The sequence below is a fragment of the Psammomys obesus genome, unplaced genomic scaffold (genome assembly GCF_907164565.1).
Source record: "Psammomys obesus unplaced genomic scaffold, mPsaObe1.curated_primary_1811, whole genome shotgun sequence".
NCBI lineage: Eukaryota > Metazoa > Chordata > Mammalia > Rodentia > Muridae > Psammomys > Psammomys obesus.
In genome coordinates, this window is record NW_026596134.1 from 671,034 (window position 1) to 685,156 (window position 14,123).

Genomic DNA, 14,123 nt, shown 5'->3' on the forward strand with positions numbered 1-14,123 from the left:
AAGTGCTGACATCGGGACTCCCGACTTTTCAAGGGCCTCTGGGCCTGGCTGCCTGAGTAGAAGAGTGTCAATCAATAGCTACAGCCGCAGGCCCCATTTTTTAGCACTTCAACAGACAGCAAAAGCGATGAGGTTGGAAGGAGGCGGGCAGGGCCTCATAAAGGCCCCTCACTTCCCTAGACCCGCACAGGAGGAGGCAGCCAGCATGTGAGATGTCGCCGTTTAAGAGCAATGTTGATTAGAATTTTTATAAGTTTTTTTTATAAGAGTAATAACAGCTCTTTGGAGACAACAATGTGGCTCGGGGAGGGTTTTAAAGAGCTCCAGGAATGAGGATGTGATTAGCAATCAGGAGCCGCTCTGCTCGGCCGGCTGATGTCTTGCATTCGTGTTTATTGCCATTTGCCCTCTGGGGATGGAGCTCTGGTGACAATCAGGACTCCTCAAGAGCGAAGGCACGCTTCAGAAGCCAGCTCAGTGATGGGGACCCTCAGTTTCCCCCAAAGCTCGCCGCTGCCAGTGTCTGCAAGGCCATCAGGATGGTGGCCCACCCCAGCAGAGAATGGAGCTGCATCCCTTGGTGCTGCCGGCTCATGTGAGGAGACACCCACCAGGTGGCGGTGGAGGACTGGCCAGAGAAGGTCAGGAGGCAGCCTTAGCTGGGCTGGCTAGAGGAGGCTGTCCCACAGCTGGTGGGCTAGTCTAGGCGATCCTGAGGTCCAGGAGCCCTTATGGTCGAGGGAAATCCTGCAAGGGCTACACATTGCTTAGAGGCAGAGCCACCAAGAGTGACTTTGAGGTCTGGATCAGGGCAGCCTTTGTGTTGAGAGAAACTACAAACTCACAGGTGTTACAGTGTGGCCCTACGGCCTTGTGGGGTGGGAGGGGCTTGGTGCTACAAGCTTCCTCAGAGACTTAGGCCCTGCTCTGGGTACCAGTATCTCTCCTGACCTATCTAAATGGCCTTACCTGGTTGGGACCTAAAGGGAATCGTCTGTAGTCAGGGGGCTGTAGACACTTTTGGGGCCCTGTGGGCTCCTAGCCTACAGGGTTTCGGTTGTTGTCCTGTGGTTCCCAGGGCCAGAGAGAGCTTGTTGGCCTGGGTTACAGCCAAGGCCATCACCTCCCAGGTATCAGGCGGCTGCTTCTGCAGTTTTAGGAGCACCAGAGACCTAAGGGGACCTGCCTTTGCTTCACTAAGCACCTGGAATGAACCCCCTCCTATCAGGTGAGGAAAAACACACCAGTAGCTTGGCCTCCACTCCTGGGATTGTGAATAAATCATATTACCACCCCGAGTCTGTGTCAGAGACTTTAGGCTCCGTCTGTAACTGGTCCTAGATCCCAGGCCACATGGATCCTTGATCTCACCTCATAACACTTAGATATCAACCTTATTTTGGAATCCTGGCTTTTGTTTACTTGAGCCCTAATGCCAACCCTAACTGAGCCCTGATCCCAACCCACATGAATCTATAAACTTAGCTCACAGAACAGGGACCTGAGACTTTGTGTGGAGAGACAGATGTTGTAAGGCAACACATCTTTCTGCTAAAGATGGTAGCGATCTTACAACAGGCCTGGAGGAGGCCTTTAACTTCCCTTCTTGCTTTTACTCCTCCCGGATGTGGTGCCAATAGCCTTTGACCTGCAGGGAGGGAATACACCTTGAGGGTGGTCTGGGCGCTTGTCTGGGTATTCACATCCCACCATTCTTTCCAAGTACTGCCTGCCCACAAGGACATCGGGAAGATGGGAGAGTCCAGCCCCAGAGGAGAGCTGTGCTGTGTTTGTCTTCGCCTATTTCAGCGGGAGATTGGCATTAGCATGATCGCCTGGGTGGAGCTCCAGGGTCAGGTAGACCTTTGCAGGGCACTCTGAGGCCTGACATCTCCAGGCTAATCCTCTGTTAGCAGCAGCCTCACCTCTGGCTCCACGAATGTCCCCGGCATGACGGCAGTGCTGTTAGACTCCCAACCCCGTCTCAATCCGTTCTCTCTCCACCCCATCCACGATCCTGCATAACCACGCTGCTGAGTGTGGGGGAGTTCTGAAAAATTACCTGCCACCAGCGCTTGTTTAAATCCCGGGTGATTTATGAGTGTGGACAGTTTTAAGGCCACCGTGGAGCAGGTCCTCAGCCAGACTGCTGAACTGACAGTTTCCAAAGTGAGCGCAAAGGCACGGGTGTCCCCCTGCTGCCCACCCCTTCAACCCAGCCCCTGCCCACCCACCGCAGCCATGTGGCCAGTCAAAGAACCCACAGGTCTCAGCAGGGAACCTGAGGCTGTTCCCATAGAGCAGTCTGCCCTGGGAGGGTGGAGCAGGGACTCACACGTGACTCTACAATGCTGAGTGACAGGTTTGGGTAGGGTCAAGGGATGGAGTTGGATCATTCCATTCCAAGTCCAGCAAAGCTAGGCTGGTGAGACCAGACCCAGGTTAAGCGAATGACCTTTTCTTTCCTCTGGTTAAGATGCTGATGGCAAAAATGGATGGTCCACGGACGCTGGGTGTTTTCATAGGTACCGTCTGGGATAGGGTAGGACACAGAGGTAGGAAAGGAAAAAGACTTAGAAGTCTAATGTAGGGATCAGTGACCGGCAAAGACAAAGTGAGATCACTGAAGGTACAGGTTCGGGGTGGGGAGAAGAGCTGAGGGAACCAAACCAGGAATGCTTGCCTGAGCTTGCAAATCCCTGTCTGGTACATCCTCACACAGATCTCAACCTTGTACCTAAGCCCATCCTACCCAAACTTTAATCCTGAATGAACCTGTTCCCTAACTTGACCTCAATATGTCTAGCCATACATATAATCTTAAAGCTAATGTAAGCCCATCCCTGCTCCTACTCATAACCCTAACCAAACTTTAACCCCTAGCCCTGGACAATAGCCTGAGGCCTAATCCCACATAAAACTAATCCTAGCACTGGCCCTAAATCTTCCCGAAACTGTAACCCTACCTTAGCCCTATCCTAACACCAGTCCTAGCCTAGACCCTAGTGCTAGCCTTAACCCTTGTCCTAGGCCAGTGCTAACATTAGTACCATCCGTGTGGCAGTGTTGTGTGCACATGTCCCCAGTACTTGTGATGCCACACCTGGGTTTGTACATAAGTCAGCGTTTGCATGTATGGATGTGGCCTGAACGCGCATGCTTGTGTATAAGTGAAGCTGTGTGTACCCGTGTGTAGGAATGTGATGTGCATGCATACATATGTGTGTGTGCTCACACATGAGCACGGGTGTATACTTGTGTATTTGGGAACATACTTGTGTGGTATGTCTTCCTGCTTCAGTTGTTTGTTGTCTGGGATGGCTTACTGTGCCCGACTGCTAACCTAGGCCTAGTCCTGGAAGCTTCTAGCCTCCGTACAGTCTAGCCTCGGCCTAGAATGTTTTCAGCCTCTGAGACTTACTGCTGAACAAGCTCACCCCCTCTTGTTCTTCCTGAGCTCACGGCTGGTTGGTTCAACTGAGCGGTTATGGTTCAAAGTCCTCTCCCAGCTGACTTATTCAAACTGGCCTCTCTCTCAGTTCCTAATGTGCTCTGCTTGGTCTCAAACTAACTCAATCTGCTCTAATCTCCTGGCTCCTCATTCTCTGGCTCATTCGCTCTTCACCTGAGTTCTCTCTCTTCATTACCGCCCTGGTAAAAACTGTTTCCTCTCACTCTGCAGAGCCCCTTAAATAGCCTCCCTTTCCTCTCTCTTCTACTGTGAGTTGGGCGTATCCTATTCTGTCAAATCTTCTCTGATTTGTCACCTTTTTTGCCATTCAATTAGACATCACTTTAAAACACGGGCGCTTCCTTCTATGAACTAACTTTCCCTTCATTGTTCGGGATTAAAGGCCTGTGCCACCATGCTTGGACCTAAGCTTTTCTTTACCTGGCACTTGCTCTATACCAGGCTGGCCTTGAACTCAGATCTGCTGGCCTCTGTCTCTTGGATTAAAGGCATGTTTGTATTCCAGCCAGATCACACAGACCTAGAAGATCTTTGGGTGTGGTCTCTTGCCAGAGCAGCCAATGCTCTGAACTAACATTTCTCTATAGTCATGTGTGCATGACTATATATTTGTGTGCATATATGCATGGTACACACACACATATGTATATATATATTTGTGTGTTGAAGGACAAAACTGATCCCTCTGCAGAGCTGTGAGCTGCCTGTATGCATGAGGTTGGCTGTCAGTGGCTGTTTCTGTGTCCCATGCCCCTAATGACGGGTGGCATTGTGTGGGGGGGTGCGTGTTTGGTGCGTTGCCAGCCACTTCCACCACTACCTTTCTGAGTGTTACTTGGGCATGCCTGAGGAAGGTATTTGAAAGTTTGTCTCCTGCTGTGTCAAGTTGGGAGCTCTGTTGCTGGCTGGGGAGGGTGAAAAAGCCCCTCTGGCTGGGAAGTGGCATGGTTAAAGTGGCATGACTTAGTTGCCTGGAGCGGAGGGACTCCTCCTGCCTAGCTCGCTCTTCTTTATATTTTAAGGACAAATCAGTACACGTTGTTGGCCTGGAGAGAAAAGGGAGTGCTGTGAGTGGTAGGAGTGGGGCACAGGGAATGCTGGGACTCCCTGTTGCAGGCAGGCTGGGCCTGCAGGTTGTGAGCCTAGACCATGAGTATAAACGAGGATTCAGCTCCCAAGGATAGAGCAGCACAAGAATGATGCTGGAGAGGGTCCTCACGACACCAGGGAACAAGTAGGTTCTTGGAGTGTGGCTGGCATAAGGGTTCTGGCTATCCTCAGAGCCAGGTCCTCAGACCCCAGGGTAGACTGGGGACAGTCTTAGTAAAGAAAGAGGCATTCAGTGGCTTAGAGTCCTCCTGGCTTCCTTTGAATATTAAGGACACAACCTGACAGAATGCCTGTATTTCTGGAGGAGGGAGAGTGATTGCAAGGAGGGTATGGCCAGGAAGGGGGGGCCTGGAACTTGGACCTGGCAGATCTTGGTGCCTTCTTGGTTGTGCAGGTTGACTAGCATCTGAGGGCTCAGGCGGGATCCCGGGTTGCTCTGTGCACTGAAGCAGCCCTAGACAGGATGAGCTGGGCTGTGGTATGTGCTGGTTCATGGCCTGGGAGGAAGGCCTTGTACAGCGGACTCAACACCAGCACCCTCATGTGCCTGGCCCTCGAGGGCCACAACTGCTGCCCTGCACAGAAATGAGCAGTGGGTCACAAGTGCAAACCCACAGCTAGTGAATATTTAACACCTCCTAACAAAAGCGCATGCATAATTAACCAGGCGGCAGAGGAGCAGGAATAATTTGTCTTCTTAAAGGGGATTTGGTAATTTGTTAAGCTGTTTTGAAATCTGCAGTCTAGCTGCGGGAGCTGCTCTGATTTCTAAATTAATTTGTGTGATTTAGAAAGTGGGAGCCTCCTGGTTCCGTAGGGGCTGTGGGCACGGGGCTGTCTGTGCTGGGCTAGCTCTCAGGTTCAGTGTTGTTGACTGGCCAAATAACTGACAGGTATGTTTTTGGAGAAGACCTGCTAGGTTCTTCCTGTGCACCCCATTTCTGCTGTCACCCTGGTTTCCATTCTCAGGGCCTGGCGGCTCCCACTTCCCAGTGGGTTTGTGTGCAGGTGCTTTGGGAATGTGGCCTGGCTTCCCCCTTTCCTGCCTTGTCACAGCCTTGTTGTGTTCACTGACCACCTCTTGGGCATGAATTATAAACCCATCTCTGCGTCCTGTAATTTCAAGGCTGAGGTCGGTTGGCTCATCCATAGGTTAAGAACCAAGCAGAGAGGGTCCTGACTTAGGTAGTCGCTCACTGTGGGTAGCTAGGTCCCAGACCATGAATACTAGCTGTGGGCCAGTAATGGGAAACCTGCATCACATCTGTATGTTTCTATTTACCCCTGGGGTGTGTTTCAGCAGAGTCATCATGAACCTGAGTCTTCAAAGGCCATGTTGCTCTTTCATTAGGAAGGTGGCTGCGGGGTGATAGAAGGCACTTTAGTTTCTGATCTTGTTGGGGTAAAGCATTCTGACAAAAGCAACTTAAGGGAGAAAGTGTTTATCTGAGCCCATAGTTCAAGGTAAAGTCCATCATGGCAGAAGTCATGGCAACAGGAGCTCAAAGAAGCTGGCGGCATTTTGTCCATAGTCAGGAGAAGAGACAATGCATGTGTGTGTGTGTGTGTATGAGTGCATGAATGATCGAATGCACACTGCTCGCTCCCTTTCTCTGTTATATGCAGTCCAGGGCCAGGGAACAGCCCTACCCAAAGGAAGAGGAGTCGCCTGCATCCGTTCACACAACCAACATAACCCCTTACGGGTAATGAGCACAGGTTCATCTTTTCTAAGCCTGGGTCCACTTTCCCAGCTAGGACTCATCTATCCTGCCCAGATCCTGTAATAAACTTGGTTTTTCTACTATGCTGAGCCTGGGTCCTTGTCCTGTGCTGAGTTTGAGTCTGTCTCTTTGCTGAGCCTCATGACAGTCCAAGCGAGAGGCGCCCTTGTTGATTCCCAAGCACGGCTGTGGAGAGCCAGGGTTTATTTTTTGGTGTTCTGGTAGCTATGTAGACTGCTGGATGCGCAGCACGGAGATCTGGGCAGCTCTCACCACCACGTCTAGTTACAGGAACAGTCTTCAGTCCTTATGGTTCACTCCACCCAGGCCTGGGACTCCAGGTCCTCAGGCTCCTGCACAGTTATCTCTGGGTATGCTTGTCCCTGAGGGAGAATGGGGACCCTTGGCCTCTGCACCATGGCCCTGACAAGGATTATCAGGACCACCTGCCACAAGGCCTCTTCCATGAAAGGTACCAGGAGTCAAGAAGAGGTGGGAAAGCTCTGCTAATGGAGAAGTGTGGGGCAGGAGCTCCCACAGAGCCTATAGCTAGCTCTAGGGTCAGAACTCATGAAAACATATCTGGTTTTGTGTGTGTGTGTGTGTGTGTGTGTGTGTGTGTGTGTGTGTGTGTGTGAGAGAGAGAGAGAGAGAGAGAGAGATATTCTAGGTGAACCAAGGGGCCAGAGGTCCCCTCTGTAGGATGAGTGACCATGAGGGTGAATGAAAGCAACCACATCCTACTGTACTCTGCCTCCTGATGCTAGGCAGGGCCAGGAGGCTGCACCTAGACTCCTGTAGGCCTAGGGTTCTGCAGGCCCACCTCCCACACTTCACACTTCCCCTCTGCTGTTCTTCCTGCTCTCTGTGGCTGGTGACCATGGCTTAATGTGGGCTTTCTTGTTAGCTGGGTTGGGAGCCCTTGAAGGAAGGTCTTTAGGCTTCTTCTTCTCCTTGAGAGAAAGACCTGGCCACCCTCTGGCTCCCAAGAGCCCTTAGGGTCATGAGTCAGTGGGCCAAGGCCAAGCACTTCCCCCAAGAGTGCGGCTGGGCACGAGTCTGCATTGGACATGGTGGCAAGGGCTGGCGAGCAGAGCCCCAGCCTTCCTGTGGCACCCAGCACTCCTGAGGTGACCTTCTTATTCCTTCCAGAGCCCAGAGTTTCCTGTAGGAAGCTGGGGGAGTAGATGAGATGTGGCGGCTGTCTTATCTTGGTAGCTTCATCCTCTAGCCAAGCTAGGGAGAGGCACCAGCTCTGAGTCGTTGCTTTGAAACCATGCCCCAAGTGGATCCTTCCCCACTACCACAGATTTCTCTCACCACCAAATATGCCCCCTTCAAGCCCTGCCCGGGATTCCAAGCCCGTCTCATGGGTCCTGGTCAGACTCTCCTGTTCTGATAGTTATGAGGGGTGCTGGTGTGGGGTCCTCCGGGAAGGCCTCTCCAGCTGAGCAGGTCTGAACCAGCCCAGCCAGCCAGATCCTGGATGGCACAGCATCTTGGCTTTCTAAGAACAGAACTGGTCACTTGCTGCTGATGGGGTTCAAAGCAGAGCTGTGAGCCCAGGACAGGCTGCATTTCCTGGAGGAAGAGGGGAGGTGATCAAATCCTGGGAGCATCTCCCTCCTTAAAGCAGGAGGGGAAATTGAGGCTGGGAGAGATTTGCTCAGGACTTCCAGGCAGTGGAGTTGGGGCTTTGGTCGTCATGGGCTGCCCCTTGGCCCACTTAGGCAAACCCTCCCTGTTCCACCACAGGGGCTTTCTCCCTCAGAGGCTCTTCACCAGAGCGGCCAAGCCTCTAGCCTCTCTTTGTTCCGCCCCCAGAGCCCTCCACAGCACTTCCTCCACGGCTGGGTGGGTCCTGAAATTCTCTTTCCATTAAAAATAAATGCCCCATTTTATCTGCCTGGAATGGCTCTGCTCTGATTGTCTTTTCCATGAGGCTGTATATGGAGAACTATAAAATCATAATACAACTATTAATCCCCTGTATCTGCTTGTACCTAATTTTTATTAAAAATATCCTGTGCTCCAGCTGCCTTGTAAATTACAGTGAGGTGAAGGAGAGAGAACTGAACAGAGTCAGGCTTGTTTCAGAATCCTCGGCTAGTGACCTGGTGCCTAGGTGACCTGGAGTGGCTCTGGGCCCTTCATGGCCGGCCATGACTCTGGTCCTTGAGGCTCACAGGGCCTGCTCTCCTGCCCAGCATGAATTCCTGGCTCCAAGGGGTCAGATGTGTGTAACCCAGGAGCTCAAGTGTCTGGTGGGCCCAGCCTGGTGCTAAGGGGTTCCCCTAGCCAACTTAGGCTGGGGTCTGGCAGATAGCCATTGTGTCACGTGACTCACAGTGGGCAGTCTGTTCTGTGAGAGGGACCATGGTGGGCAGGAACAGGTGCACAGATCGTAGGGGCTCACAGCCTAGTCAGATGGGACTGGGTTTCTTTTAGTCTAGTTCGTGTGGCTTTCTGTGTAGGGGCAGGAGATGCCATGATGGCTAGGATGACCAGTGGCCCCCAGGGCCATCAGCAGCATGAGAAATCCATCTCTGGGAACCTAGGCCTGGGCTGCAGTGGCAGAGCTGGGCTGAGGGATAGAGGGGCTGCTGGGAACAGAGGTCCTGCATGCCTTGGCTCTGCATTCTGACCTCCGCTTCAGGAGAACAGCACAGCGATCCCCAGCAGGGAGGAGGCGGGAGCTGCTGACCCCCAACAGGGCATGCCTGTCTTCAAAGGCAAACTCAAAGCCAACACCTTCACAAGTCTACAGCATGACACACACAGGACTCAAGCGGCAGCCAAATGCCTGGCCAGGCAAGCCTGCAGCCGTGTGACTCTGTTCTCAGTGCATGTCCCCAGTGTGAAGTACACTGCTAGGTACTCCTCCCCAGGCAGCCACAGTTCCAGTCTACCCCACTTGTTTGTGTCATTTTGCTTGTGACCACGGGTGCTTTCTTGGAGGTGTCTAATTTGTGTCTAATTTCAGTTGGCTTGAGGTGCCCACCAGTTTCTGCATCATTGGGTTCAGTGAGGATGGAAAGCACTTGAAAAAATGTAGCACTTGTCGGAATCACCTGCAAGCTTTTCTCACTGTCATTATCTCCCCTCAGTGCAGTGAGACACCCTAGGACCTGGCTCGGGTGTCGTGCCGGATGTCCCAAGGCATGGAGATGCACTGATGTTCCAGAAAGTTGGCTGTGTGCACAGACGCCACTCTGAGGAACAAGCTTCTGAGGTTCCTAGCAGGTCTGCGGGGTTGGGGTGGGTCTTGTACCGCCCCAAGGAAGTTCAGAGCATGAGCTACATTCAAGGTGTCCGCTTGGGTCCAATGCCTAATGTATCAGGCAGGCAGACCGTTCGGTGTGCTTCTGTCCTCTAGAGCCCTGGTCACCATGTTACGCTTTAAAGCCTCTCTCTTCAGGTGACAGGTAGGTACCTTGTGGTTTTCACAGCTGGCTTTTCCACGAGACCTGCGTTTGTAGCGGTGTCCCGGCCATGGGCGAGGGATCTCACTGGGTCTCTGGCCTGACCCCTGTCCACTCTGTCTGAGAGACCTTTTGTGGCTACCACGGGCCCAACGAGGCCCAGGAGGGAGGAGATGATGGGGCCTGCTGTGGTCTCTTTGTCTTTAGCTGGATGCTGCCTTGGAAGAGGTTGTTCTGGTTAACAGGTAACAATTCAGCTGTGCCCTTGGCAGCCCCTGGAATGTTCTACACATTAGAAGGAGAGCTTTGTGCCCCATAAGACGCTGGCCTGATGGCCTCTGACATCTAGGATCCCTCAGGACCCCCTCTGTCTTAGTCAGGGTTTCTATTGCTGCAGTGAAACACCATGACCAAAAAGCAAGTTGGGAGGAAAGGATTTGCTGGGCTTACACTGCCAGGCCTTACCCATCATTAGAGGAAGACAGGACAGGGACTCAAGCAGGGCTGGAACCTGGATGCAGAGGCCATGGAGGGGGCTGCTTACTGGCTTGCTCCTTATGGCTTGCTCAGCCTGCTTTCTTATAGAACCCAGAACCACAATTCCAAGGAGGGCACCACCCACCATGGGCTGGGCCCTCCACCATTGATCACTAATTGAGAAAATGCCCTACAGCTGGATCTCATGGAGGCATTTCCTCAGCTGAGGCTCCTTCCTCTCTGATGACTCCAGCTCGTGTCAAGTTGACACACTAAACTTACACCCTCCAAATGCAAGCTTCTGCAATGGTGCCCCAAGAACAGCTGCTGAATCCAGACAGGCTTTTCTGCCCAGATCGCCACTGCTTTCCTGTACACAGTGAGGCCACTCGCTCTCCCGGCTCCGGTAAGGTGGGGCTCCCACTGTTCCCATGAGGTGAGTAGGCAGTAGACTGACAAGAGGTCCCTCTTTCTCCGAGTCCTTGCCTTCCCCTCGCTCCCTTGGCCTCTGGGCCTGGCCCAGGTTTCTAGAGAGAGGCTGTGCTGCGTTGGGGTGGGTGGGTAGCCTTTTGGAGTGTGGGGCATTTGAGCTCCCTCAAAACTGCAACTTCTTTAAGGCTTTCATCTGTGGGGCATGGCCCCCTGCAGATCCCCTGAGGCCTTGTGCCTGCTCCTCCTAGACTCACATAGGGGCATAAAAAGCGATTTCCCGCAGAAGCGGAGCCTTTAATCGACATTCTCCTTTTATGAACAGTTTTATTACAAAGTAGATTTCCCGTAGCCTTCTCCATCAGCCGACCCTCGAGGCCCTGGCTGCCCGTGTCAGTGGGGGTTGCTAATTGCAGGGGAGGAGACCGGGGGAAGTTCCTTGTGCCAAAGCTGTCCCATCCCCTGGGTCCTGACCTCCCGGCAGCTCCTTGGGACAGAGGCGGCCCGAGATACCATGGCACTCTGAGGACAAGAAGATGCGGGGGTGGCAGCTGTGGCCCCAGACAGCACTCTTACCGCAAGCCAGCAGCTTGTGACCGCTGCTGGGACACATGTACATGTCAAGGTCCCAGCTGCCTTCCTGCTCACAGTGGTGTCACCGTAGCAAGGGAGCGCTTCTGAGGCCCAGCAATTCTCTGGAAGTCCCCGGGGGTTGCGGGGAGGTGTGGTAGTGTAGACGGGGTTGTCTCACTCCGGCACCCGAGTCCATGGCTCCGAGGGTCAGCTGCCAGCAGTAGAGCCCTGGCCTCTGTAGATCTTGGGCAGTGGGACTTATCGTCAAGAAAGGGTTTTCAGGTCTGACCTTGGATGCTGTCTTAGTCAGAGTTCTGTCAGTGTGGCATAATTATCTGAGATAATCAGGAGGGAAGCTTCATTTTGTCTCAGTTTCGGAGGCCTTGGCCCCTGTTGCTTGGGCTGTGGTGGCACAGAGCACTGTGGTGGTTATGCACAGTGGAGGAAGTGCCCTACCTCCAGGAAGCTGGGACAAGGAGTGGGGCTCTAGGAAGGCGACCTAACTGCCCCCTGTGAGGTCCCACTTTCTAAATGTCACACCACCTCCCATAGCTGTACAAGCGGATGACCAGACCTTCATCACACGGGCCTCAGGAGAACACCCCTAAGTATACACATGGTCAGCTGGGCTGAGGAGACCTGGCTGCAGGCTGGTGATGGATGGTCGTGCTCCCCAGAACCCTGTTTGGGCAGAGTCTCTAAAGAGACCTGCATGTGACCAGAAAGGCGCAGCCACATCTGCTGGACCCTCATTTCCGAGATATTCATCTGCAAACTTGTCTTCTGCGGGATGGGCCCTCTCCAGAGCTGGGAAGACAGGAGGTAGACTTGAGGTCAGCAGGGAAGTGGCCAGCTGAGGGTGGCAGGCTATAACTCAACCCTGACTAGGAGAACCGTCCATAGCACGAAGCAGAGCTCCTGCTTGTACCTTCCCCTCCATTCTCTATCTCCACATGAATCACCTCCCATTTCCTGCTTTGTGGGTGTAGGGTTTGGATCCCTCCCCTAGGCTGTGTGTCCTGGAGGTGAGGATGACCCAAGGAAAGGCTTAAAGTACAGCTGGGAGAGAGAAATAGGGAGAACTTGGGACCCAGGAAGACAGCTCCTGGCCTCCTGAATTCTGGGTTCTGAGGTAGTGATCAAAGAGGCCTTGCCCTCAGAGCCTGTTCCACTGGGTGACCTGACTTCATCTCCACACCATCCTTCACATCCTCACTCTGATTGGTCTCTCTTTCAACAGTGGCTGGGCCCTGCAGTCTCCTGCTAAGACACTGAGGTTAGGAAAACGGAGCTTGAAGACAGTGACCAGGCTGCCCCGACCCCAGGGACAGCTGCTAACACATCACATCTGATGAATCATTCCAGGTGAAGATCAAAAGACAACCTATTGATAAGTGCAAGGAAAGAAAGTTGCTTCGGGGAAGGCTCTGATACCAAAGTACAGCGGGGCCATGTAAGTCTCAGAGTAGAGTGAGCTGAAAGAGTGTATTACTGAGAAAGTGAATTAATAAAAATCAAACAATACAGCCCCCCATAAATGCTGAAAAATCAACTTAAAATTGCAGTTAGAACCTAACGTGGAGCTGGAGAGCTCACCCAGAGGTCAAGAGCACTGGCTGCTCCTGCAGAGGGCCCTGCTTCGAGTCCCAGCACCCACGTGGCGGCTTGCAATGCTAACTTCAGTTCCCAGGGTCCAGTGCCCCCTTCTGGCCTCTGAGGGCACTGAATGCGCATGGTGTCTGCATGCAGGCGAACACTCACACAATAAAATAAATGTAAATCTTACACTCAAGCCCAAACTCTACCTGTTGTAAAATAAAACCTCCTTTGTCTCACTTTTCAGGAAAAAGGGCTGATTAATCTCATGCCCCCTCTTTCTCCAACATGTTGATTTCAGTTGTATCAGTCAGCAAAGAGTAGACCATGTCACAGTAATAAGCATTCCCTCAAATCAGAAACACAGCTCATTTCATAGTCTTCCCCTCCTGAGAGGAGTCCCAGGGAGCACAGCCCAAAAAATAGCCTTGTGGGATGTACCTTGGCACCATGGACCCTTGGAATCGGTCCTGTTTGGGGTTCCATTATTCTTGAGGCAATATTTTGGGCTTTGCTGGCTGAGGCCTTGGTATTTGGCCTATTTCCACTGTGGAGAATTTGCAGCTGGCAGAAAGAGCAGTTCCAGGAATGCTGGCACGATACAAGGAGGTAGATAGCTGGGGCTTGCCTTGTGCTACCGGCTGTGATGGCCCAGCTGATGTATGTGAGGGACCACTCTGCTTTCCTGCCCTGTCCACCCACCCTGACCCCTTGTGGACCAACAGGAGAAGCGTCGGGCTCCTTGGAAGGCATGCCCCACACACCCTCACTGACTCCCTGTAATTAACACTACCATGAGCATGCTGGGAAGGCTTGCTGATTACTTTTTTTTTTTTTTATTAAAATAATGACGCCTTTGAGGCAATCAGGGGCAAGCACATGAAACTCAGCAGTTTCCCTGCTTATTTATGGGGCTTCTGCAGTGGACAGCCTCATTACCGTCTGTAAATACCCTGGGCCATGTCCTTGCACTGAGATATGGCCTTCCTGGGCTGGGGGCGTGGCTGTGACTCCTCAGGGACTATAAAGCCCTGGAAGTGATTACCCTGTGCCTTCAAAGGGCATTTGACAATCTCATTTGGCATGGGTCAGGCCTCTGAGGAGCCTGAAGGCCTGGACACCATCTATGGTGTGAGAGAGAGAGAGACAGATCAGAGATGGAGGTGAGCAGTAGGAGGGGAGGCAGGCTGGGCCCTCACTGCCCCAGGACTGAGCTCGGGTGCGGCTTTTGTGTCTTGTTTTAGCGTGTAGATGGGGCCATAGGTCTCCGCAGTTTCCATACCCTCCTGTCCCGTCTGGGTTTGTGTGGATTCAGAACAA

The 14,123-nt window shown here is 52.7% G+C and overlaps 1 long non-coding RNA gene across 3 annotated transcripts in view; it reads left to right on the top strand.

Moving 5' to 3' along the window:
• Positions 1 to 12,994, top strand: part of LOC129665845 (uncharacterized) — a 28,018-nt gene extending 15,024 nt beyond the window's left edge. For 2 of the 3 annotated variants that reach the window (XR_008718442.1, XR_008718443.1), the window contains 2 exons: positions 9,414 to 12,040; positions 12,448 to 12,994. This is a non-coding gene — a long non-coding RNA (uncharacterized LOC129665845). The remainder of the gene's footprint in view (positions 1 to 9,413; positions 12,041 to 12,447) is intronic. The other variant, XR_008718444.1, reaches the window with a different exon arrangement.
• Positions 12,995 to 14,123: the final 1,129 nt, after the last annotated feature.